The 3,289-nt window shown below is 38.4% G+C and overlaps 1 protein-coding gene across 1 annotated transcript in view; it reads left to right on the forward strand.

Annotated features, from left to right (window-relative positions):
• The first annotated feature begins 783 nt into the window (after positions 1-783).
• LOC131932596 (uncharacterized) overlaps positions 784-3,289 on the forward strand; it is a 24,393-nt gene continuing 21,887 nt past the window's right edge. The window contains exon 1 of the mRNA XM_059289526.1: positions 784-879. The gene's annotated coding sequence lies outside the window, so the exon portion shown is untranslated. The remainder of the gene's footprint in view (positions 880-3,289) is intronic.

Consider the following 3,289-nt stretch of genomic DNA (forward strand, 5'->3'; position numbering starts at 1 on the left):
GTAAATCGCGAGTAGATTGCGAAAACCGTCGGACGAAAATAGAATTCTTTTATAAAAGCTACGATTTAAAAGATGAAAACACGGAGAGATAAAAACAAAATCAACACTTCTGATCGATCTACTTGTTTAGTTATCAGTGTTTCTTCCAGACTTTTTTTTCTCTGATTAGGGAGGGGGTTAATGGAAATTTTCGGGGAAGGGGTGGAGTATAGTTTGGGTGGGGGATGGTGGATGGACCAGTAGCGTAGCTAGGGGGGGGGGGGCGGGGGGGGGACATATGTCCCCGGGCGCCGACCTTAGGGGGCGCCAAAATGGGTTGGAAAAGTAAATTGAAAGGTTCAGGGGGGTGCAAATAAAAATCTTGAGGGGGGGGGGGTGCAAATCGAAAGTTTGAGGGGGGGGGGTGCAAATCAAAATCTTGAGGGGGGGTGCAAATCGAAAAGCTTGTCCCCGGGCGCCGGGAAGGGTCGCTACGCCTCTGGGATGGACATTGGTAAAGGTTTGTATTTTCTATATACATTCTATTTCGTTCGGGTGGGGGTGAGGAGGGGGGGGGGAGGGAAGAAACTGCTACTTATAAACTTTTATTCTCTCGAGAATCTAAAAGCAACAACAGCAAAAAAAATAAACTGTCACGGTTACTACCCAAAATTCCGCCAATCGGATTGGAAAAACGCCTTTGCATTATTTTTCCCTTTAGTGCATTTATGTCATATGATAAGAAATCTGTTAAAAAAACAACACTTTTGTCGTTGTAAGTTATCTTTTCTTGATTTCATTCCGATCACGTGTATTGTTATGTAAAGATTTGGCCAGGAATTACAGAAAAATCCGGATTGACTAAGGGCGTATATAATGCTAATCAGTTGAAGTGACTTGGTGAGTTTGCTATTTTATTCACGTCAGGATTAATAATTTACGTTATCCCTGCACCATCAAATCAATCTTTATTCTTGATTTATTACGTAAGTTTAGCACTTGAGTTTAGTAATTACTTTAGTTAAGGCAGTACTTAACATACAAGTATTCTCGATTGACGAGGTACGTTTAGCTTTATGTTTAACATTCGAGGTGGCAATTCTTTATATACAAGTGTTCTAGATTTTATATGTAACTGGCAGGGCCGGCTCTACCTATACCAGGGGTCGGCAACCTTTTGAAGCGGAAGAGCCAAAAGTTACAATTTTCAAAAATTTCCCTGGTTTTAAAGAGCCACTAACATTTTTTTTATTTCAAATATTTTATTTTTTTATTAAGATTATTAGTATTTGTTCAAGGAGCTGGAGAGCCGCATCTTGATATCAAAAGAGCCACATGCGGCTCGCGAGCCGCAGGTTGCCGACCCCTGACCTATACTATAAGGCGAACTAGGCGGTCGCATAGGGCGCCATCTCTAGAGGGGGGGGGGGTGCAAAAAGATTTCGAACATTTCAAACGGTTATCTAATTTTAATAGGGCTTGTAAGTCTCGTTTTCTCTGATTTTGAATTAGAAATCTGTCCTGGTGTATAAAGTTTTGCATTGACGGGATAATCATAGCATTGTACTTGTTTGGTAAATTTTGATGATTCGGTTAGATTTGGGAGTAACGGCGGAAGGCTGTTGCTGATATGGTTTGGTAGATATAAAGTATCGAAGTGTTAAAGTGTCATTATTTTCATTCGGCTTTTTTGTAGTTTAAGATCTAGTGGAATCTGATTGGTAATAGAGAAATGAGAATGCAGGCGATGAAGTATCGTAGTTCTGGAGTTCGCGAGTATTGATTTTTGTGGTATTAAGGTATCGAATTATATTGACTGTTTAAAGTGTAGTAGTAGGCAGTGGCGTAGCGAGGTCGGGTGTCACCCGGTGCGGCACTTAATGGTGTCACCCCCCAGAGGCATAGAGACCCTTCAAATTTTCGATTTGCACCCCTCTGAAACTTTCGATTTGCACCCCCCCCCCCCCTCAAACTTTCGATTTGCACCCCCCTCGAGTTTTTCTCTATATATTTTGCTATTTTTTGCCTTGGTGTCACCCCCCTAAATGATGTCACCCGGTGCGGTCCGCACCCCCCGCCCCCCCCCCCTACCTCGCTACGCCCCTGGTAGTAGGTCATGTGAAATCGTTGAGTTGGAGTACCATTTGTAGAGCTTGGTGAAGTTCAACGAGTTGGTGTCGTAGTTCTGGAGCATCGAGTCTAGTTATGTTTAGGTATCGAAGTTTGATATGTGTTGTAAATGTAGTAGAGTATATCAAGTAAGTTAGATGATTTCAATTAAGTACGGAACACACTACAAAGAAATGTATATTGTAGGCGTTCTCTAATTGAAAAATCTTTATTTTTTAGGAATCTAAATTACCACTCTTAATGTATTAATATTAAATAGGATGGAATTTATAACTAACTGTTGACTTTGTTTTTTCAAATTATAATTTTTTCACATATTTAATCAATAATTCTAGCGATGTCTAAAACATATACTCGTGTTTGATCTTTTGAAAGACGTCCCTTTATTTAGGGGATCCAAAATATTTACAATGTGGCGAAAACTAAGCAATTAAATAAACAGTATGTCATCAAAATTTATGTTAAAAGTATGTTAAAATAAAGCTACCATTGTTTAGACTTTCAAACAAAGCCTACAGTTAAGTATTCAATAGGTAAAATATATTGCTTTTACAAGGTTACATAGCTAATACAAAAGATTTTTTATAGTTATTACGTATAGAAATTTAGAACTTTTAATTGTGTTTTTCACGCATGTCTTAGTTACACTTGGTTAATTTAGCTATTCTTGTGAAAGTTATTTCCCTTGAATTAAATTTTGGTATTTGGATTTCCAAATGGGAGAGCGCCACACTACAAGAACTTTTTTTTTCAGTGTTTTTTTCCCCAGACTTTTTTCTCCCGAGAGAGAGAGAGAGAGGGGGGGGGGAACTTAAAATTTTCTAGGGGGGAGGGGACAATGTCGTAAAGTACAAAGTAGCCTCGTGGACTTAGCAACAATTTCAATAAAATGTGATTTCGCTTGCAAACTGGAATTGAATGAATTAGTACAAACTTTTGAGACTAAGGAAGCTAGTAAAATTTGATTTTAATGTCTACTTATAACGTTTATGCAATTTATAAAAAATTAATATGTCGCTTTTAATTAGTTGTTTTCTAATACATATGTTTTAATAATTAATTTGTGTGAAAGGGGCGTTTTAATAAGTTTTGCCTAGGGCGCTAAATAACCTGGCGCCGGCACTGGTAACTTGCCATCCGAGTAATTTAATAAATATTTGTAGCTATGATAATAAGAGAC

Source organism: Physella acuta, unplaced genomic scaffold (genome assembly GCF_028476545.2).
Source record: "Physella acuta isolate Inbredline_101_S28 unplaced genomic scaffold, ASM2847654v3 ptg002227l, whole genome shotgun sequence".
NCBI classification, from domain to species: Eukaryota; Metazoa; Mollusca; class Gastropoda; family Physidae; genus Physella; species Physella acuta.